Below are 23,693 nucleotides of genomic sequence, written 5' to 3' on the forward strand. Positions count from 1 at the left end.
AGCCGTTGCGGACAACTGAGGAGTAAACCAGCAGATGGAAGACCTCTCTCTCTCTCTCTCTCTCTCTCTCTCTCTCTGCCTCTCCTCTCTCTGTAACTCTGACTTTCAAATAAATAAATAAATATTTTAAAAAAAGAGAAAATAAGGTGCAAATAATGTGTTTGATATAAAAAATAAAAATAAATCTTTGAAGTGCCAAATAAGTTTGCATCCCAGGAGTATCTTTCCTGGGGGCCTTAGAATTGTCTCTGTGGACTGTGAACATGAAGGAAGGAGAGTCCTGTCTCCCTGTGCCTGTTGGAATTTCAGGTCCTGGTCCTAGGCTGCAGCCTGTTCCTTGTCATAAAGACACTAGAAGTTTTATTTTTCCTTTGGACAAAGACAATGAACATGTAGGAAGATCAGCATTCATGGAAAATGGAATTAAAAGGTTTATTGTGGTTCCAAACATTTTTGAAATCCATGCCCACTAGTGTGGGCTGGATCAGATCTGCCTGGCTATGCAGAGGGTGAGGTTTCTGTCTGTACAGTCTCTTTAGTGGTTGCCTGTGAAGCACAGCACAGTCTGGTTGACAACTTATTCTGTAATGAAACTGGTTTTTTTTTTTTTTTTATATTTATATTTACTGGAAAGGAAGAGTTACCTAGAGAGAGAGAGGGAGGAAGAAAGAGAGAGAGAGAGAGGGAGGGAGAAAGAGAGAGAGAGAGAGATCTTCCTTCCACTGGTTCACTCCCCAATGGTTGTAACAGAGCCAGGAGCCAGGAGCTTCTTCCAGGTCTTCCATGTAGAAGCAGGGCCCCAAGCGCTTGGGTCATCTGCTGCTTTTCCTAGCACATTAGCAGGGAGCTGGATCAGAACTGAAAGAGCCAGGACTCGAACCAGTGTTCATATGGGATGTTGGCACTGCAGATGGCGTCTTTACTTGCTATGCCACAGTGCCAGCTCAGAACGTTTGTTTTTATTCACTTTTTCCACTGTGGAAAGAATTCACTAGGTTGACAGGAGATTTTTTTTTTTTTTTAAATATAATTTCCCCAACATCAGTAGTACATGGAAAAAATATTCTACCGCTGACTACAGAAAATTAAAATTTAAAAAGTTTGACCTTTAGGAGAAAAAAAGAAGGAAGACAATCACTCTTTACCAAGCCTCAAGAATTTTGAGAGTCTCCCTGCCGCTGAATGTCACACAGGCCGGCAGCCACTGTGGCCAGAGCCCAGCCTGGTGGCGATGCTGCCTGCAGAAGGGACCTAGAGGGGTGGGGGTGGCAGAGAGCTCAAAGGTCGCCTCTCTCACTGCTCCTCCCATAGAGGAATGGGCCAGCCTGGGCTGTTTGAAGGAGCTGGCTGTGGGGCTGGCGCAGTTCTGGTGGGTGTGGCCAGCGGGCAGGCTGGCTGTGTTCTCCCCTGTGACACGCAGATGCGTCCTGTCGCCTTGCTTGTGTTGGTGCTGCACTGAGACGTGCGGTGCCCGTGCGGTCCCCGAGGTGCAGAGGTGGGGCATCCAGACCCCTCAGCCGAGGAGGACACCCTGGGTGTGCACGGCTGCCCCTCGCGTCTCACCGTGCATGCCGTCTGCTGGGAGGCCAGCCAGCTCGCTGTCGAGGGAGTGGGAGGAAAGACGGCTGATGAGCGAGGGGGCGGACAAAGAGGGATGGTGAGGAGTGGGAAATCTGTGCATGGGCGTGAGGAAAAGGCGAGGGAGCCCCAGTGTGTAATATACAGCTCAGGGTACCCTGGTGCCTACAGCTGGCTGGGGACTGCCCACGGGTGTCACTCCATCCTCACCATCCGTGCGGGCCTGCCTGCTCTGGGGAAGCCCTGGGGGGTTGATGGGAAGCCACAGACTCCCACCCCTCCCTGCCGGAGCCACGCCCTTCCATCATTGCCTCTCCTCTCTGCGTATTCCTCCCAGGCTCTGAGCAGCTTCGTGCCTCTGTGGCTCCTTCTTCTTCCAGGAGCTAATTCCCCACCTTGCTCTCTTTGTGCTGTAAATGTCATTCTGGGTGTTGGCTGGATCCTGGCTGAGGCAAGCTGGAATGAGGATTCCTAGTGAACAGAGGCTCCGGTCGTTAAGAAACCGTCCTGGGTCGTCATAGCTAGTAGCTGATGAAGTCAGCTCTTAGAACCCTGGCCGGCACAGCTCCTACTCCCAGCACAGTCTCTGCATGAGTATGAGGAAATTAAGAAAAAAAGGAAGAAGGGAAATGTTTTCACGTATGAAACAGTGATATGAAAATGTGACTTTGATTGACCTCAAGAAACTAGGTGTCTCTGTGGGAGCGTGGGGGTACGTGTGTGTGCCCGGTGGTCTGTGGGCCTAAATCTGGGGAATTAATTCAGCTCAGGCATGGCTGCTGCTCTTTTATTATCCTGGCTTTCTTGGTTGATCGCAGGCGTTACTTATTTCCACTCTTCCTGTTGCAGTTGGTGGAAATGTGGCCTGAACCTTACGCTGGGACTCGGGTTGCTATAGAAACCTTTGATGAAAGGCAAATGCACCACAAAGGTTTATTAATGAGAATTGCCTTGCTCCACCTCTGGGCCCTGTCTGTATGAGAATTCAAGACATGCTCATTAGTTTTTGTATTAGTGAGGGTTCTCCAGAGAGATGGAACCAATAGAGACACAAGAGGGTACAGAAAAGTGTGTGTGTGTGTGTGTGTTCTGAACACTAGATTCTGATCAGATACACAATTTGAAAACATTTCTTCCCATTCTGTGGTTGTCTCTTTACTTTGTCGATAGTGTCTTTTGTTGCATAAAAGTTTTTGATTGTTTAACAATAAATTCATTTATTTATTGCTTTATTTGAGAGACAGAGCGAAAGAAATCTCCCATCCCTTTCTTCACTCCCCAAAAGCCAGGAAGAGCTGGGACTGGGCCAGGCCAAAGCCAGGAGCTGGGAACTCCACCCACCTATGTAAAGCCATCCCTGCCACCTCCCAGGGTATACATTAGCAGGAAGCTGGAATCGGAAGAAGAGCTGGGACTCACTAGGCCTCCGATATGGGATGCAGGTGTTCCAAGTGGCTCTTAACCACCGGCCAAATGCCCACCCCTTAATTTTTTTCTGAAGTCTGATTTGTCCATTTTTTATTTGGTTGCATATACTTTAGCTGTTATAGCTAAGAAGTTTATTGAGCAGCCCCAAAAGTATTTTAGCAAAATGTACCCTGACTTTAAACCTTGCACACTTGCTATGGATGCTCACCCTTCATTGGGCAGAGAACACATGGTTTTGCCTAATTTAAAGGGGCAGAGAATACAAGTCTTACCACGTGTCTGGAAGTAGGGACAACCAGAAACATTGGTGAACAGCATGAATGACTAGCATGATTTAACTCACAGTTGAGAAACAGCAAACTTGGGGTGTACAAACATAAGCACAACCAGATCTTATTGTCCTTGTCTTTCTCACATATCCATAGGAGAAACGGTCACATATAAAAGTTTTTCATCTTCAGTAAGTTTGGGCTCAAATATACTTTGTGGTGTTACTCGGTGCCTTTTACAAAAGGAAATACATGATAATTCTTAGAATTTATTAACAGGAAGACATTTATTTCTAGATAAACATATGTGCTTCCCTTTTTTTTTAGAATGAGAAATAAGTTTCTATTTTTACATTTGTTGCTAGGAAGCTCAGAGTTGAAATTAATAACCAGTTTATATGTTTTTAGTATAACTAACATTCTCTTTTTCAAATATTAAAATATTTTAACTGTCATGTCATGTTTTTATTCTGAGTTACCTTTTTTTTTTTAACCAGGAAGTTAGCATATAAATTATAAATAAATCACAAATTTTGTGATTTTTTTTTACAAATACATTACTTAGGGAGATATACTTGGTTTTAAAATTTTGGGCTGGCACCGTGGCTCAACAGGCTAATCCTCCGCCTTGTGGCGCCGGCATACCGGGTTCTAGTCCCGGTAGGGGCACCGATCCTGTCCCGGTTGCCCCTCTTCCAGGCCAGCTCTCTGCTGTGGCCCGGGAGTGCAGTGGAGGATGGCCCAAGTGCTTGGGCCCTGCACCCCATGGGAGACCAGGAGAAGCACCTGGCTCCTGCCTTCGGATCAGCGCTGTGCGCTGGCTGCAGCGAGCCAGCCGCGGCGGCCATTGGAGGGTGAACCAACGGCAAAAGGAAGACCTTTCTCTCTGTCTCTCTCTCTCTCACTGTCCACTCTGCCTATCAAAAAAAAAATTTACAAATCATTCTGTTTGTATATCAAAACTACCATAATAAATTTAAAATTGGTGCAAACTGATGGAGCTTTTGGGACTGGATAAAGGCATCCTTGACTCAGACACTTTGCTCAGAGTGTAACACTCTGAACCAGCACTTTTGTGGGTAGGGGGTAGCTTGGCATCATATCTTAGGCCTCACACATGTGCATACTGTCAAACTCAGAATTGAACTTCTGGGTATTTAGTCTAAGAAAATAATTTGGAATGCGCATAAGGAATAATATTAATTTAGCAGCAAATGCTTCTTCAGTTCCCAGTTAATGTGCATGCATTATCTCATTTAAAAGATAGGAACTACTATTATCTCCTTTTTTTAAAAAGATTTATTTATTTATTTGAAAGGCAGAGTTACAGAGCAAGAGAGACAGAGAGAGAGAGAGACATACAGACAGACAGATCCACTGCTTCACTCCCCCAGTGTCTACAACAACTGTAGCTGGGCTGATCTGAAGCAAGGAGCTTCTTCTGGGTCTCCTAGGCAGGTGCAGTGGCCCAAACCTGCTTTCCCAGGCCATCAACAGAGAGCTGGATTGGAAGTGGAGCAGCCAGGGCTCCAACCAACGCCCACATGGGATGCTGATGCTACAGGCAGCGGCCCCCTATGGTCTCCTTTAACAGATGTGAAAGAGGTTTATATATATAAATTTATTTATTTATAAATTTATTTATAAATCCCTTGGTTTCAGTGCCCAAAGCGCTGCTTCCCAGGAGATCCTTTAATCCTGAGCGCTCGGGTGGTTGCTCTCCTGTTTCTGCTCCAGTGCGCACTGGTGTCATCTCATGCCCCTCCCCCATGCCCTCCCTGGGCCAAAGCACTGCCACCTGCCCCGAGGTGAGGAGGCAGGGATGGAGCGAACCACATCCATAGTTGCCACAGAGCTAAAGTACAAATGAGAAATAGACTTTTCTCTTTTTTTGTCTTTTGCTTGGAAGAAGGAGGCTCTCTCTAAGCCCAGCAGTACCAGGGGGATCTGTTATAGTGCTCGGAGCTGTCCCTAATGGCCTTGCACATGTTCACTTTGCTCATCTCTAGCATTGTTGCCGAGTAGCACATCTCTAGCAATTCAGTACCATCATATATTTCTCTAGGGTGGGTTCGAGCCCCGCCAGGCAGCCTTTCATGGTGCCTTACCTTAGGCAAGTTTTTATAAAATGGTGGCCTGGGTTTTGCTTAGGTAACTCTGGGAAATAAAGTCTATGAAAGCAATCTCCTTCTTCGTATTTCTCTCGTTCTAAATCGCTATTGGATCTGGTCACGTTCTAGTAAATCTTGGTACCTGTTTCAGATTGCACATCGCCCTTGCTATTTGAAATGCACACAGAGTACTGTTTACGTCTCATAATGTTTCCAGTGTGACACCACTGCACGCAAATACAGAACTCTTTTTCTTATTAATTTATCTGAAAGAGAGTGTGTGTTCCCACTTGCTGATCCCCTCCCCAGATGTTTGCAATGGCCACCAGCTGAGCTGAAGCTGGGAGCCAGGATCTCACTCCAGGTTTCCTGTGTGGGTGGCAGGGACTCAATTCCTTGAGCCATCACGGCAGCTTCCCAGGGACTGCATTGGCAAGAAGCTGGAGTCAGGGGCGGAGCGAGGTATTAATGAGACACTGACACAGGATGTGGGTGTCCCACCCAGCATTTTAACTGCTGGACCAGACACCTGCCTCTGTAACTCTTAAACTCTATGCATCCACATTTTCTCCCTTCCTTTGCACAAATGTCATCTTTGCTCTCAATTCCCACTGAATAATGGTACATGGCTGACCCAAATCGGTTAAACAAAAGTGTCATTGATGCATTAGAAACAATTAAGAACCCAAGTTCCATTCCCAAATTGCAGTAACTAAGATGCAGTTTGTCAGCTAGAACTGAAGGGTCAAGGCCGAGGGTTGTGTTCCAGGGATAGCAGGGATGAATGTAGAAACTGGACATAATCATCACTCATGTGGGAAAATCTCATTTCATTAGGCAACATTTCCTATTATCCACGTCTTACCCTGTCTTTTCTCTAAAAATTGTAATGTTTCCTTTAAAAGACAAGTAGAAGATACACATACACACACCCCCCTACCCCGATTTGTTGAGCTAATAGATTGGTAAGTGCAGGGTCATGACTTCCATCTTTTCTGGCAAACAACTGTTTTTTTTACACCCTGTGTGCATTTTCTCCCTCTCCTCCCTCTCCCCCTCCCTCTCTCTCCCTACCCCCTCTCCTCCTGATTTTATTTATTTATTTGAGAGGTAGAGTACAGACAGTGAGAGGGAGAGACAGAGAGAAAGGTCTTCCGTCTGTTGATTCACTCTCCAAATGGCCACAACGGCCAGAGCTGTGCCGATCCGGAGCCAGGAGCTTCTTCCCAGTCTCTCACGCATGTGCAGGGGCCCAAGGACTTAGGCCATCTTCTGCTGCTTTCCCAGGCCATAGCAGAGAGCTGGATCAGAAGAGGAGCAGCTAGGACTAGAACTGGCACCCATATGGGATGCCAGCACCGCAGGTGGAGGACTAACCCACTGTGCCATGGCGCCAGCCCCCTCTCTGCATCTCTGTCCCATCCCCTGGGGTCTCTTCTGGAGCTCTTGTCCGGGGTCTCCTTTCTCTTGTGTCTTTAGTCTTCATTCTTTCCTTACCCACTGATTCTTTCTCAGCCTACAAACACACATGTTCCAGCTTTCCTCTTAAGTGGGTGACCTGTTCTAGGATCCCACTGTTGATGCTGTTTCTCCTCTCTCACTGGGAAGCACCTCTGTCTTGTCTTTCACAGTCCAGCCTTCCCATCCTTCAAGGCCCTGTTCAAATGCTGGATACCCATCAGGAGGCAAGGACTTTGCTTCTCCATGATCAAAATCTTCCCCCGTGATGGGGAACACTCATCTCGGGGGACCCAGGCCCTGGCCCAGATCCCAGGGCAGGGCACTAACCCCAAGAACAGTAGGCAGGCTGGTCTCCCCATCCATTGATCTTTACCTCTAAGTATCTTCTGAAGACCGATGTTAATTGGGGATGGATGGTGGTGAGTATTCAAGTATGAAATCCCTATTCCTGTTTCCCCCTTTAGTAAGGGAACAAGTCCCGTTTTGGAGTCACTGCACTTCCATTATTGTGTATCTTACTGTTTCAATACATATAGTTTTTTTTTTTTTCTAAAAAAGATTTATTTATTTAACTGAAAGGTTAGTTACAGAGATAGAAGGAGAGACGGGGTGGGGAGGGGGAGATTTTCCATCCACTGGGTTACTCTCCAAATGGCCAGGAGCCAGGGTCTCCTACATGAATGGCAGGTACCCAGCACTTGGGCCATCTTCTGCTGCTTTCCCAGGCATATTAGCAGGGAGCTGGATGGGAAGTGGAGCAACCAGGACTTGAACCGTTGCCCATAAGGGATGTCAGGAGCTTAACCTACTACAGCACAAACTGGGCCTCCAATCCAGTTTTTATCTTTGCCTTAATGTTGGTTGGGGTGGGGTGGATCCATCACGTAAAAGAGAAACAGCTGGATCCTTTAATGGATCATTTGTTCATTAAGAAGGGCTGGGACGGCCCATTTAATGTTAAAGTTCTAGCTGCCTCATTTAGTTTTGTTTCTTCCTTGACCTCTTCAGGATGCTTGGTATCCTTGCTTTCTCCTGCTTCCCTGTGGCCCCACTGCCAACAATGGTAGAGAATGGCTCTGGGAGTTGAGAGCGTCCTGAACTCCAAGTGGGGTTGGAGCAGAGAAGCCCACTCCATGTGTGGACTTGGGATCTATGGATGTGAGATCAGAAGTTTGTGGTGCTGGAGCTGGCGCTGTGGCAGAGCAGGTTAACGCCCTGGCCTATAGTGCCAGCATCCCATATGGCGCCGGTTCAAGTCCTGGCTGCTCCTCTTCCAGTCCAACTCTCTGCTATGGCCTGGGAAAGCAGTAGAAGATGGCCCAAGTCTTTGGGCCCCTGCACCTATGTGGGAGACCTGGAAGAAGCTCTTGGCTCCTGGCTTTGATCGGTGCAGCTCCGGCTATTGCGGCCATCTGGGGAGTGAACCAGTGGATGGAAGACCTCTCTGTCTCTCTCTCTCTCTATCACTGTGTAACTCTGACTTTCAAATAAATAAAATAATCCTTTAAAAATTTAAAATTAAAATAAAAAAAAAATTAAAAGAAGTTTGTGGTGCTGACTCTCCTAGGAACAGAAAACAGATTCCCCTGAGTGCATCACTAGGAAGTCCATAGATTCTTCCCGATCAATCGTAATGCTCTGTCATCACATGGGCACCTGCTTCATCGCGGGGTTCGCTGTCAAGCCCATGGTCAGGCCTTGTTGTGGCAGAACTCGGTGCCTGTCTAGCGAATGAGCGACATCTTAAGATTCACCTGGGGTGGAGGACAGGGAGGGATTCGTAAATATTTAAAATTATCCCAATTCGACAGAACAACATTAGCTTAGGGCTTATCTCATTCAAGGCACTAGTCTGCTCTCACCGATTTCTTTCGGTGGCTGCGGGGTTTTCATCAAGGTGGATTTCTCCTGGACTTCCCTGAAGGTTTCCTTCATTGGCAGGTATCTAACAGGAAAGAACCACGTGAGCCTATGGTTTTATTGGTGTGGTCCTGTCGACACTGTGCAGCATGTGCTCTGTCTTCCAGACTCCGGGAAGTGGCCAGGTGAATCTCTTTGGCCTTATAAAGCCTTTCCCTAAATTCCAGTGCTGTCTTGGGTCCCTACAGCAGGACACAAAGGCAGAGGTGTCCACAGCAATGGCTCACCATGATCTTGTCCACACCAGTGTTCCTCATCATTGGACAGGGGGTGGAGTGATTCCCGGTCTGATCCTGGAGTCGCAGGGCTTGGATGCAAGTTGCAGCTCTGCCCCTTATGGAGACAAGCCTCAGTCTCCCTGCTTGGTCAATGGGATGATAACAGTACTACCTCATGGGATGGCTGAGGAGTACACGAAATGTATGTAGTGTGCTTAGCGCTGTGTTTGGCCCTAGGCACCTGTCAAATGTTCTCTTTCATTGCTATACAAAATGGAAAAGATTCATTCCTGTAAACAGTGAGAACTGAGCTTTCCTTTCTGTAGTGTGTATTGCAAAACCCATGGCCATTTCGTTTTCCAAACGCTAATTATTACTTATGTTTTTTCTTGACTTTTTTTTTTTTTTTTACAGGCAGAGTGGATAGTGAGAGAGGGAGACAGAGAGAAAGGTCTTCCTTTTTGCCGTTGGTTCACCCTCCAATGGCCACTGCGGCCGGCGCATCTCGCTGATCCGAAGCCAGGAGCCAGGTGCTTCTCCTGGTCTCCCATGCGGGTGCAGGGCCCAAGCACTTGGGCCATCCTCCACTGCACTCCCGGGCCACAGCAGAGAGCTGGCCTGGAAGAGGGGCAACCGGGATAGAATCTGGCGCCCTGACCGGGACTAGAACCCGGTGTGCCGGCGCCGCAAGGCGGAGGATTAGCCTGTTAAGCCATGGCACCGACCACTTATGTTTTTTCAAATGCAGTGTTCTCCTGGCTGTTCTCCTACCAGCAGCTCTTGGGAGCTAGGGGGCTGTCCCCTATGAGAGTCATTGGTCCTACCCCCAGGGTCACCCAAGGTTCTGCAACACCAGAATCTTGCCCCAGCTGTGGAACTCAGACTCACCAAGCCAAGCTCTTAGGAACCTCGGGGTGCTGCTTTGGACAGATATGGGTAGCCTGGAGGCTTTCGGTTGGCCCTAAGTATTGCCTTTTGTGGGTGTGTGGTTTGGATGAGAGCTAAGTAGGAGGAGCCAGAGAGAACTCAGAGGGACAGAAGGCACTTAAAGAGGCCACTGTCCTGGCGGGTGGCCCTGGATGTCCAGGGAGAGTGGAACAGGCTTTCCATGGAAGGTAACATGGAGATGTGGAGATGAAGTGAGGTTTGCTTCTTTGGAGAACAGGAAGGGAATGAATTCGGTGTCAGGGAAACCCACTCGCTGCTCTTTCAGAAGCTTGTTTTGCAATGGCATCTAGATTTCAGCAACATGCTTGCACTTGAAAAATGAAAACATGGGCCGGAGCTGGTGTTTACGAGTGGAAACTTGTTCTGGCATCCAGTGTAATTTTTTTGGCTACCTAACCGCCATTCTTCCCATCTGCTCCCCAAGCAAATCTTTGTGAAAGAGGAGTTTCGGACAGGGGGTGAGGAGGAGGGGGGATCTTACTTGTTTTGTTCAAAATACGCAGCAGGTGGGAGAGGGAAGAGGGACACCCTGTGTCCAGCCCAGGTGTGTCCGTGGAGACTGCCCTGTGGACAGCAATCGAGAAAGGAACTATTATTTGCAACCACAGAGATCAATGTAACACAGACACACTTGACTTTCTTGGGGTGTTCAGGGCTTGGGATGCTTAGCTCAGGCCTCCCAGCAGTGTGGGAAGTTCTTCTCCCCAAGTCCCAAGGTGGGGCTCCTATATGGGGGCAGTAAGGATTCTTTGGTCTTAATTAGGAGCCCCAGTGGTGTGGTTAAATCCCACTCACTATTGGTGGGATATCTTCTGGCCTTCATTAACACGTTAGCTTCTGAAAACAGTGGTGCTGTATTAGAGGGTTTCCAGGACGCATATGAGACCCCAGATAATTTCAGATAAACAACAAATGAGATCTTGGGCTCTGTCTTCACAAATATCGAACAAGACAAACTTACGTTAAAGCATTATTCATTGTTTATCTGAAATTTTAATTGAATCTGGGTCCTGTTTTGTTTTGTTTTGGCTAAACCTGGTTACCCTCGTTCCAAGGACCCGGTGACCTGAGCAGGAACGAGGCAGCAAATGCTAAGACCACAGCAGGGTTCATCTCCTGGGCAGTCTCTTGTGGTGGCCTGTGATGACAAGGTGGCACCAAGGAGCCCAGTCCCTGGGGAGTGTGCTATGTAGCAGAAAGCTATTTGGAGCCAGAAAGGAGCCCCTAACCTGACTAGGTTACCTCTTCATTCTGCCTTTGTCGTACGGAGGGAGGAGTACCTGGGAGGAGCTAGCCAAGCCCTTGCCAGCAATAGCCTGTCCTTGGAGGACCGCCTCCGCGGGCCTCGCCCACCTGTCTGACGGCCTGGGTTAACGTCATCCACGGGTGCGCTGAGCTGTCTCTCCACATTCCTAGCCTGGGACAGGGTTCTCAGGCTTCCTGCTGGGGTGGAGGTTGGGAGGGGCACCAAAATGTCTTCTTGTCCCATTGAAGGCTGATGGCAGGGAGTGAAATCAGAAATCCAACGTGAGGGATATGGGAGGGTGTGGTGACAAGGGACGCTTTGTCGTTGACAGACTGGCTCCCAAGCCTGAGGCCGCACTTGCTGGCTGCTGGCTCTTGGGCCTGGGACTATTTCCTCATCTCTGAGATGGGGCTCATAGTGGCACCTCCCAAGGTTGTGGCGAGGGTCACCTGAGTGTAGCCAAGCTTCTAGATGGTATGTGCTAAACTCATGCCAACATGCCCCAGCAGCGTGTTAGTTCTCCGGTGCCAGCCTCATGCCTGTGCTTATCACGTCAGTCTTGCCATGTGCTGGTGGGGAGGGGGAGTCTCATGAGCCTCCTTTTTGAGAGCTGACATCTCGCTGGCTGGTCTCCAAGGCTCTTTCCAGAGGACCCTGGGGCTCCTTGACCCTGCAGTCAACAGCTGCACTTGGGCCCATGAGCTGCAGTGCCAAGGTAGAGGCAGGACTTGGGGCTCCTCCTGGTTCCAAACCTCTCCCCATAAACATCAAATCTCAGTCGGGGCCATGTGCTTGTTCTGCAAAGCCAGCTTCAGGAGAGTCAGACTTCAGCCCCAGGTCACCGCCGGGCCAGACAGTGGCAAGTGCTGGAGAGACCACGTGTGACCAGCCTCTCCCTACAGAGCCCCGTGGTCGTCAGGGCACCAGCCCTGTGGCAACACAGATGAACCAGAGCACATGGCATTGGAGAAGTGGCTACATGTAGAAGAAAAGTTTCCAGGAATATTCCTGGGCCAGCCCTGTGCTGGGTCAAGGGCAGCTTTCCTGGAGCAGGTGGGTGTTTAGAGAGGTGGCTGCAAGACTGTTCCCGTGACGTTTTAATGTGACTGATGGGACACAAGGATAGGAAAGGCTTCTTTCGGGGCTGGAGCATAGAGCATGGGTTGCAGATGTTGGGGCTGCCTGGGTATTTGGGCCCAGGAGAGGGCGGAGCCGGTGCAGAGCCCTGGGCTTTGTGGGGCTTGTTCCTCTACTTGGCAGCTGGAGCCAGCCCTGCCGCAGCACGCAGAGCGCAGAGCGTCAGCTGGCTGGTGGGCTGGCCGACAGTGGTGTTGTGTGCCGAATTCCTTTCCAAGGAGGAGGAGGAGATGCCAGCGATTCCCATACATCATCCTCTGCCACCTGCCTAGGAGGCGAGATACTGCTGTGGGGAAAACAGCTTTTACTCATGCCTTTGTATTGGGCCCTGAACGCGAGCCAGGAGCAGTGGGGTTTGGTTAATAAGCCAGCTGCAAATCGTGCTAATGGCAGTGCTGTGCTGGAGCCCCCGGGAATGGAGCTGAGACCGAGGGCCCTGTGGTTTGTGCTGAGACCCTCAGGGGTCAGCTTCCCTCAGGCTTCACTCCCCAGAGCTGTGTGGTGCAACTGCATCGAGCTGGCTGGCGTGAGCAGGGAGGTACGAGCCGGCGGGACGAGGAAAAACTCTGCGGTCTTTCGATGATGTGATTCTTGTAGGGGTAGCAGGTGTTGCCCCGGAATCTGAGTAATGAGGCTGGTGGGGGAGGGGTGGCAGAGACATTTTGCTGTTTATATGCAAAGATCAAGAGCCAGAACATTTACCAGTGCCACCGTCAACTCCATCAGATGGTGCTAGCTAGGTAGGGTTTCCCTTGAATCCGTGCCATCTCTCCAGATGGCCAAATTAGATATCCTCAGAGAAAGGGGAGTTATTTCAGTCCTGCAGATTCTGGGGTCTGGTATTGTTTTCGCTCTGCCAGACCTTGGCGCCCTGGCACCCAGCTCTCACTGGGTGGCTCAGGGCTGAGTTTCATGCGGCTCCCACTGTCCCTGCAATGCCCCTGACACCCTCTCCCTGCAGCAGATGTGTGATGCTGGTGGGACATCATGTAATCAGAGGTGGGAGGCTTTTCTGAATGCAGGAGAGTTGTCCACAGCAGCATGGCCTGTGGGCTCACATGCAGAAGTTACCAGAAGGATCCCTTCCTGGTTTGGAGGAAACAACTTCAGGAAAGAGGAGGAGGGAGGGCTATCATTTTCCTACTAACTACGGTGCACACACCTCTCCTCTTCCACTTTGCCCAAACACACACGGCACTGCTCTGTGGCCCCTTCCCTCGCTGGGTGTCTGGTAAGTTATGAGTTAAATACACTTGAAAGGACCTTGGTATTTTTTTTTAAAGCCGTGATGGAGAACCAGCTTCTCCCTACCGCCTGCCTTCCTGAGTCATGGCCTGGCCCTGGTGCCAGTGAGAGCAGGGAGGAGGAGGGAAGGATGACTAAGGCAGGAGAATCAGTAGCCTGGGGAGCGGCTTCCCTGTACCAAGGCATTGTGTGTGTGCATGTGTGTGTACGTGTGTTTGTGTGTACCTGCTGGGGCCTTTTCCAGAGGCACATGCTTTCTCAGCACCGCCGGGGGCCCTGGCCCCTGGAGGATGCTCTGAGGTTATGTACCCTCCCTTCTTGGATGTGGACAGCCTCAGAGGCGGCCGTTAGTCTTCTTGTTCCAGCCAGATGAGAAAACAGACCCTTTGGACGTCATTTATCATCAGGTTCAGCGAATGGTTTTGGGTTTAATCATTTGAGCACCTTTGTGGGGTAAATCCAAGGCCAGTGTGGAGTGTATAAAGATTTTCCTGGAGGCCTTTCCCCCCGCTCTCTGATTTCTGCTTCCCCAGAGCCGTAACGAGGAGCGTATAAGCCTTCAGAGTGGACGTCCCTCCACAGCTGACTCTATAGGGAGGGAAAACAGAATCCTTGCCTCTGAGAAGGGAGCGTTTGGGAGACAGGGACCATGCACTCACACTTGATGCCTCCACCCACCCCTAGAAGAGGACCCGTGCCTTTATTTATGATGAGTTGACACAGCCCCGTGGCCACTGAACACGTCTGTGTAATGACATGCTGGGCCGGTGTTTAGACGGGCTTGTTGGAAATCATCATGAGTAAAACATGCAGAGATTTCTTTTCCTTCCCCCAGAGGTCTCTCGGAGATCCCTGAAGGTAAATATTTGCACAGTTTCCAGTTTGTATTCCCCCCTGGCCTGATGCCGTGCTGAGCCCCGAGATTTCCCTCCTCCCACCGGGCTTGTTAACATGCATAGAGCGCTCTAACCCTGCCTCGAAGACGGGGGTTGGGCAGGGCTGGGCAGCGGCCACTTCTGCAGCACGAGCTAGCATGGGCACAGGCTTCTTGCTCTCGCAAGCAAGCACGTGCTGCCGTGTGGTGCACCTGCTTGAACCCTGTGAGCTCTGCCTTGCACTCATGATGCCCAACCCAGGGGGCTCTGCCTTGCTGTCTCGGAGTCAGGGAGTGTGAGAGCAGTGGACTTAATTCTCAAAAGTCCTGAGAAATTGGAGTCTTCTGAATTCTGTGTTCTTGTTGGACGTTCTTTTAAATAATTTGTTTTTCCTTCAGACCCTTAATAATATTGCAAAAACCAACCAGGAGATGCTATCTAAGACTAGGGTTAAAAATTCTGTCTTGGTTGATTTTTATCTCCTTTCTTTGTTAAAAGTGAAGGGACCAAGAATTGTGTTTTAGGCTTTTAATATACATTTAATTTAACTACAGATTAGGAAAGGAGACCCAAGGTCACTCCATGGAGGACATGACTGGTTATTTCAGAGAACATTATCATTAGCATAAAATGGGGTTAGGAGAAGGTCTGGGTCAGTTCAATTTATCTTATGGCCCCACACTTGAACATGGCAGGGGTCTTAGAAATTGGTATCTGAATAAATTTAAGGAATATTTTCAGGCCAGGCTCAAAGTGTTCTTTATTGTAAGGTATTAATATTGTTGTTACCTACAAGATACGATATGCTTGCATCTGAGATCTGGAGTTGAGCACACAAGACACAGACAGGCACTGGTCGGGGATTTGACAAAGGTGAAGGCCACTCGAATTCTGTGTGTCTGCATATGTCAGTCTAGGTGTACATGGCCCAGCAGGCACGGCTGCTGTGCCCTGCAAAATCCAGCAGCGGATGTCTTTGTAATGGTTGGGAGTCCCGGGCGGAAAGCTAGCCTGACAGCCTGCCTCTGCAGTAGCTGGCCATCCTGTGAGTGAGACTTGTCCTGGACCGAGACTGGGAGGCCAGTGAACTTTTTTGAGAAACCGGCAGCCCAGCAGACACTCTGGCGCCGGCAGGACACCAGCGGGGACTGAAGGTCTTTGTACCAGGAATAAAACAGTGCTTCTTCCTCGTAGGAGAGGGAGTCCCTGTGCTTGCCGGGAAGACCCTTGGTGGGAACTGCCTAGTGCAGCTTGGGGGGGAGGGGCTGGAGATGGGAGAGGTGGCAGGGGCAGGAAGGAGGCGGGGAGGAGAGCTGGGAGCACTACCAAGACCTTGCCTCTCCCGGAGGAAGCCTTCTCTTTTGTTTGCAGGTCTCCAATAACTGCTTCCAGCCACCGGATTTCTCTGGCAATCCAGTGAAAGTGAAAGGGCTTTATTCCACTTTAGGGGTTGTGGGCAAATTACAACAGAGAGGGGCATGCCCGTGCAGGGGTAGGGAGGGAAGGACTCCCCTACTGGTCTCTGGGCATTCCTGAACTGCAGAATCGGTGGGGGCGAGAAGTGACCCCCGGATCTTCCAGGGCCAGGAGATCCTCAACTGACATCTAGATCGTGTCTTAAACATAATGTGCACATGAAGATCTGTCCCTGAAGACTCCCCAAGCAACTCCACTTGTTGGTTCTGTCTTCACACCCCTAGGAATATGGAGTGGGAAGGGGGTTCCCCAGGAGCTAGGTTTTGACCAGGGCCTGGCGCGTGTGGCGGTTGGTGGCACGACGAGACCAGCGGGTGGGCGGGGGCTGCAGGGCGCTGTCAGCCACGCTCCAGCACTGGCAGCTCGGCAGCTCAGGAATGGTGACAGGTTCTGCAAATAACAGCTGCGGAGCAATCTTTCTGTTTGGACAACGTAGGAAGGGCCATTGTTCACAAATTGGTCTCTTGAACAACACCTGCATGCCCAGATAATAATCCATTGTCAGTCCCCTGGGCGTTCAGAGACAAAAGACAGCCCCGGAGGGAGGGGCGAGCTGTTCCTGGAGATAGCGGGAGCATAGCAGGCTGCAACTGCAGGTTCTGCTCTGAGTCACCGTGGGGGCCCTTGTTTGTGCCGCCAGCGGGTGCCGCCTCTTCTGTCCTCGAAGGCCACTGCCCCCACCACCATCCTCACCCCCCCCCCCCCGCCCTGTTCCCTATGCTGTTGTAAGGCGAGCTCCTGTGGACCAGCGATCGATGCCATAAAGGGCTCCCATGCATGCGTGTGCATGTGCGTGTGTGGGTGGTGCATATGATTGGTGCTCCACGGAGACTGTAGCATTAGCATGTCAAAGCCGCCTGGAACTGAGGTACAGAGGCATAGGGTCTCTTCCTGCGGCTGGGGAGGGATCCTCTTGGTCCTTCATTAAAATCACAGGTGGAGCCAGATGTGACCTTGTTGTTTGCACAGAACTGTGAGGTTCTGGTTTTCGACATTTTCTTACTTCCATTTTTGGGTCTGAACCTCCTGCGGTTTGCAGGGGGTACAGCTCCATTTTAATGGAAGAGGCCCCAGGAGGCAGAGTTAGGACTGGACCCTCCAGTCTGCTGCTCCGCCCCCTACACAACCACAAAGCACAAGGAGCGGTTCAGAGCAGCAGCTACTGGGCCTGAATTAGATGTTAGGCACTTGGAGACAATAATACACACATCCCCTCCCGTCCCAGTGCTGTTTAACAGGATGTCACTTGTCTGTGGCTACTGGAATGCCATTGATTGCAATTCAATAAAGTTTACAATTTAGTTCCTCCGTTGTACCAGTCACATTTAAAGGCCTCAATAGCCACTGTGCCTTGGGGCTGCTGCATTGGGAAGGGCAGACAATGCTATTGAACAGCTCTGGGTGGGTCTATTGGCTAACAACCAGTGAAGATTGAGATCTCACTTCTTTTATGCCTTATTTGCTATGTTCTTATAGTTCAGTTGCTTTTTTTTTTTTTTAAAGATTGATTTATTTGGAAGTTAGAGCTATAAGGTCAGGGTAGGGATCTTTATCCTCTGCTTCACTCCTCAAATGACCACAAAAGCCAGGGCCAGCCTAGCCTGAAACCAGGAGCCAAGAACTCCATCCAGGCCTCCCTTGTGGGTGTCTGGGGCCTAAGTACTTGGGCCATCTTCGGCTGCTTTCCCCTAAGGCACATGAGCAGGGAGCTGGATCAGAAGTAGAGCAGCTAGCACAGTGCTTATATGGGATGCTGGCATCACAAGCACTGACTTAACCCACTGTGCCACAGTACCTGCCCCAAATTCTTGCTTCTCTTCTGCCTTATTAGCTGTGTTTTTGTAGTTCAGTTGCTTCTTGGTGCATACATGCCTCTTGTTTTCCACCAGGTAAGCTGGGCAGTTTTCAGCTTGATTGAGGTAAGATACACAGGCAGTAAATGCTTCTACTTTGACACACAATTCAATGACTTTGACTATGGAAACAACCAAGCTGCCACCACCACAATCAAGATACAAAACAGTTACATTTCACCGAAAGGTTCCTTTGTGCCCCTTCCCACCCATTCCTCCCCCTAACATTTGGTCCAGGCACGCACTGGTCTACTTTCTTTCCTTTTTAAAAATATTTATTTATTTGAAAGTTAGAGTTTCAGAGAGAGAGAGGGAAAGGCAGGAAGAGAGGTCTTCCATCTGTTGGTTCACTCCCTAGATGGCCACAACGGCCAGGGCTGGGCCCAGGCTGAAGCCAGGAGCCAGGAGCTTCTTCCAGTTCTCCCAAGTGGGTAGAGGGAACCAAAAACTTGGGCCATCCTCCACTGCTTTTGCAGGCCATTAGCAGGGAGCTGGAACAGAAGTGGAGCAGCCAGGACATGAACTGGCACCCGTATGCGATGCCAGCATTGCAGGTGGTGGGTGTACCCACTATGCCACAATTCCAGCCCCTACTTTTCTGTCATATATTACTTTTGTAGTCTCAGAGGTGCATGCAAATGGAATCACATACTCGCCACTCTCTGTGGCTCCTTCCTCTCAGTGTAATGATTTAGAGATTCATGCTCGTGTGGCATGGGTCAGGAGTGAGTGCTTTTTTATTGCTGAGTAGTATTCGTCTGTATTGATATATCACAATTTGTTTACCCAGTCACCTGCTGATGGACGTTTGGATCTTTTCCTGTTTGGGCTATCATGAACAAAGCTATTGTTAACCTTTTGCTTGTCAGTCTTAGCGGGGACAAATTTCCACTTCCTAAAAGTGGAACTGCTGGGTCCTATGGGAAGTGTACATTGAAATTTGTAAGAAACTGCCAAAGTGTTTCCAAAGTGACTAACATTTGCATCCTGGTTAGCAGGCTGCTGGATACAAGGTCGACATGCAAAAATAAATTGTTCCTATATGATGGCTATGAACCATCAGAAATAGCAGTTTTAAAAGCACCACCCAAAATAACATAAAAATGTAAACTCTTCAAAGTAAACTTAGCAAAAAAAATTTTTTTTTTTCGACAGGCAGAGTGGACAGTGTGAGAGACAGAGAGAAAGATCTTCTTTTTGCCGTTGGTTCACCCTCCAATGGCTGCCGCGGTTGGTGCGCTGCAGCCGGCACACCGCGCTGATCCGGTGGCAGGAGCCAGGTGCTTATCCTGGTCTCCCATGGGGTGCAGGACCCAAGCACTTGGGCTGTCCTCCACTGCACTCCCTGGCCACAGCAGAGAGCTGGCCTGGAAGAGGGGCAACCGGGACAGAATCTGGTGCCCCGACTGGGACTAGAACCCGGTGTGCCGGCGCCGCAAGGCAGAGGATTAGCCTAGTGAGCTGCGGCGTCGGCCAACTTAGCAAAAATTTAATCAGAGAGAGCGCTCTTCCATCCATTGGTTCACTCCCCAGATGGCTGAAACAGCCGGAGCTGGGCCGATTCAAAGCCAGGAGCCAGGACCTTCTTCTGGGTCTCTCACATGGATGCAGGGACCCAAGCACTTGGGCCATCTTCCACTGCTTTCTTAGGCCATCATCAGGAGGGAGCTGGATTGGAAGTAGGGCAGCTGGGACTTGAATACAGCACTGGCCCTGTCCAAGGAAATAAATTTTTTAAAAAAGAAAACTTTAAAGTACTATTGTCAGAAATTTAAAAGACCTAAACAGAGAGAGGGATAGGCATTTTCCACAGTGGTTAAGATGCCACTTGGAATACCTACATCCTATATCACAGTGTCTAGGTTCAAGTCCTGGTTCTGCTTCTCGTTTTCAGCTTCTTTGTAATGCACACTCCGGGAGGCAGCAGTGATGGTTCAAGTGCTTACGTCCCTGCGACCCACGTGGGACACTTGAATTGAGCTCCTCGTTTCCAGCCTGATCCAGCCCCAGCTGTTGCAGGCATTTGGAGAGTGAACTGCCAGATAGAAGATCTGTCTTCTTGCCTTTCCATAAATAAAAGTAAACATAGTAAGTAGATATATACTGTGCTCATGGATTAGAAACTTGATCAACATTTCTCCTCAGATATTTTAAAAAAAGATTTGAAAGGCAGAGTGACAGTGAAAGAGAGAGGGAGACACACACACACACACACATACACATAGATCTTCTGTCCACTGGTTCACTCCCCAAATGGCTGCAGTGGCCAGGGCTGGGCCAGGCTGAAGCCAGGAGCTGGACACTCTTATCCTGGTCTCCCACCTGGGTGGTAGGGGACCAAGTAGTTGGGCTATCTTCTGCTCCCTTCCCAGGCACATTAACAAGGAGCTGGATTGGAAGTGGAGCAGCCGGGACTTGAACCAGCACTCAGATATGGGATGCCAGTGTCTCAAGCAGTGGCTTAACTTACTGTACAACAACACCAGAAAAACATGGAACACCTCACAAATTTGTGTGTCATCCTTGCACAGGGACCATGAGAATCCTCTCTGTATCATTCAGTTTTTAATATATGTGCTACTGAAGTGAGCACTAGACCTTTATATATTTATTTATTTATTTTTGGTTTTTGGTAGAAACTAACAAACTGATTCTAAAAATTATATGGAAATCCACAGGATTTATAATGGCTAAAAAATGTGTATTAGAGGGCCGGCGCCGCGGCTCACTAGGCTAATCCTCTGCCTTGCGTGCTCCCGGTTGGGGCACCGATCCTGTCCCGGTTGCCCCTCTTCCAGGACAACTCTCTGCTGTGGCCAGGGAGTGCAGTGGAGGATGGCCCAAGTCCTTGGGCCCTGCACCCCATAGGAGACCAGGAGAAGCACCTGGCTCCTGCCATCGGATCAGCGCGCCTACTGCGGCGGCCACTGGAGGGTGAACCAACGGCAAAAGGAAGACCTTTCTATCTGTCTCTCTCTCACTGTCCACTCTGCCTGTCAAAAATTAAAAAAAAAAATGTGTATTAGAAAGAAGAAAAGAGTTGAAAAACTTACATAATTTAATCCAGAGATGTATTACCAAGCTGCAATATCCAAGATGATACAATAGTGATATAAAGAGTCTGGGTGGAAGACGTTGAAGGAGATGGAGTGGGAAAGATTTGGAGATGTCTGCAGAAGGTCAGCACAGCAGCTCTGTCTGCTAAGGAGAGATCCGGGGGCGGGGAACAGAGCTAAGGGGGATTTTTAGGAATGACTTTCCTGTCTTTGCTATGTGATGTGTTTCTTCCTTGGTGACAATTCTAGAATTGTTCAGGAAAGTTTCTAATCTCAGAGGTCACTTACGTAACATTTTCATAGACATCCAGAGAGGATAGAGCCAAGATGGCAGGCTCAGATGCAGGAAGGGAGCTTGGAGCGGGGAATGGCAACAGGACATAAGTGAGATCAGAAGTAAGCACACTGCAGTAAGTAAATATGAGGAGGAAGATGAGGCATTAAAAAAAATGTTTATTTTATTAGTTGAAAGGCAGAGTGAAACAGAGAGAGGAAGAGTGAGACAGAGACAGAGAGACAGAGAGACAGAGAGAGATCGATTTTCCATGTTCCATCTGCTGTTTCACTCCTCAAGTTTCCAAAACAGCCAGGCTGGGCCAGGTTGGAGACAGGATCCAGGAACTCCATCCTGTTCTCCCATGTGGGTGGTAGAAGCCCAAGTATTTAGGCCATCATCTGCTGCCTTCCCAGATGTATTAGCAGAAGCTGGATTGGAAGTGGAGAAGCAGGCACTTGAACTAGTGCTCCACTATGGGATGCTGGTGTTGCAAACAGCAGCTTAAGCAGCTGCAGCACAATGCCAGCTCCAAGATCAGGCATTTTACAAAGGCATGAGAAGGCTTTTGAATGTTGCAAGCTGTGGAAGTGAGGTTCAGGCCATAGCCAGCCAGATTCTCTGTGTCCACATGAAGACTTTCTCATGCGAGAAGAATGTCTCAGTGCTGGGCTGGGATATTGTACCACTCTGGGGGCGCTACTTTCATGTGATGTGCACCTTGTGTAGCCAGCCCAACACAGCCCAGCCCAGCAGCCCTCATCAACTGAGTCTGCAAGCCAGCATTGAAAAAGAGGTTATGGGAGTGTGAGGCTTGCTGTGGGGTCTCCACATGATATCTTTTTTTTAAAAAAGATTTATTTATTTGAAAGGCAGAGTTTTAGAAGGGAGAGAGAGAGAGAGAGAGAGAGAGAGAGACTGACTTCCATCCACTGGTTCACTCCCCAAATGGCCACAACAGGCTGAAGCTGGGAGCCAGGAACTTCTTCCGGGTCTCCCATTCGGGTGCAGGGGCCCAAAGACGTGGGCCATCTTCTGCTGCTGTCCCAGGCGCATTAGCAGGGATCAGAAGTGGAACAACCAGGACTTGAGCGGGTGCCCATATGGGATGCTGGCACTGCAGAAGGCTTAACCTTCTATGCCCAGCACCGGCCCCTCCACACTGTGTCTTGTGTGTCAGTGTTCCTCACTGTGTCTCTGAAACATGTCCCTTACTTTCTGAACTTGGCAAAGAGCCCCTGGCAAGGACAGGGAAGGGTCACAGCGAAGCCGCATTATCAAAGAGGATTCCCGAAAGGAGTTATGTTTACCTTCGATCTTCTCCAGTTGGGAAATCAGGAAGAGGAAGGAGACCTCTTACCTGGTTCCGGGTGAGGCTGCCTGTCTCGTTCTACTCTACCTGCGTTTCAATTTCATATTCCAAACCACTGACGAGGTCCTCTCCTCTGGGCAGTCCAAATAATCAGGCGTGTCCGACACGGAACAGACTGCTTCTCCATACCCGCCGTCCATTTCCCTTCCTTTCTAGGAGTACCGGGCTTCTCATTGGGGAATCGCCCAGCGACAACCAGGGCCGGCACCTGGCCCGGCTTTTCTGATTGGGTCCCAGATAGTCATGTGACCCAAGTTGAGCCAATCAGAGTGAATCTCATAACTGCGGCCAAAGCTTCCTTCTAAGCCTTGCGAAAGCTAGAAGCTTTGCCCACTTTATTCCCTTGTTATTAGATCTGGTTCCCTCTTTTGCCTCAAAAGAAAACACTCAGTGAAATGCTCTGCGTTCTATTTCATCCTCTACCCCCTGTGCCTGTCGTTCAAGTGGTAAGGCCGCTGTTTCAGTGTCGGGATGAGTCAGGTGCCGTAAGCCATGACGCTGCGGGTGCTCCATGCAGTCATTCAGGGACCCAGGCTCCTCCGGGCCTGTGACTCTGGCCGCCTCAGAGGTGGGTACGAGGGCAGAGGAGCACCCACTGGAATGAGAGGCTGGAGGAAGCACCTTAGCCATGGCCCTGAGAGGAGGGGAGCTGCTCTCAAGCTCTGACGACGCTGAACACTGAGCCCGCTTGGTACTGCTTGCCCTTCTTGCTGGTTGCATTCAGCCGGCCACCAGGCTCTGTTGGTTGGCATTTTGCAGTGTCTCTCCCGCCTTCTCTCTGTGACGCGGGCCCCGACTCGTCCTGCCCTCTGCTTTCTGCCAGACTTCTCCAGGGCACCTGCTGGCCCTCCCAACGATGTACGCTCGGCTGCCCTCAGGCACCTCGCAGGCATCAAGCTGCACTGGCTTAGAGAGTTCCTGAGGGTGCGGTTCCTGTGCCCAGAAGTCTCCCAGAGATCAGAGATCCTGTGGTTCCCTGGGTCAGTCCGTATCTGTCTGCCAGCCTTTAAGGGTGCAGACCCTTATGTCCATCCTCATTTCTGCTCCCCGTGGCTGTGTCATTTTAAAAAAGATTTATTTTACTTATTTGAAAGAGAGAGAGAGAATATTTTCACCCACTGGTTCGCTCTCCAAGTGGCTGCAATGGCTAGAGCTGAGCTGATCTGAAAGCATGAGCTGCATGCAGGTGCCGGGGCACAAGCACTTGAGCCATCTTCCGCTGCTTT

The 23,693-nt window shown here is 49.8% G+C and overlaps 1 non-coding gene across 1 annotated transcript; it reads right to left on the reverse strand.

Annotated features, from left to right (window-relative positions):
- Positions 1-20,251: 20,251 nt before the first annotated feature.
- On the reverse strand, positions 20,252-20,358 carry LOC133768493 (U6 spliceosomal RNA). Its single transcript, XR_009866982.1, has one exon. It is a non-coding gene; the product is annotated as a U6 spliceosomal RNA (small nuclear RNA).
- Positions 20,359-23,693: the final 3,335 nt, after the last annotated feature.

This window comes from Lepus europaeus, chromosome 1 (genome assembly GCF_033115175.1).
Source record: "Lepus europaeus isolate LE1 chromosome 1, mLepTim1.pri, whole genome shotgun sequence".
Lineage (NCBI taxonomy): Eukaryota > Metazoa > Chordata > Mammalia > Lagomorpha > Leporidae > Lepus > Lepus europaeus.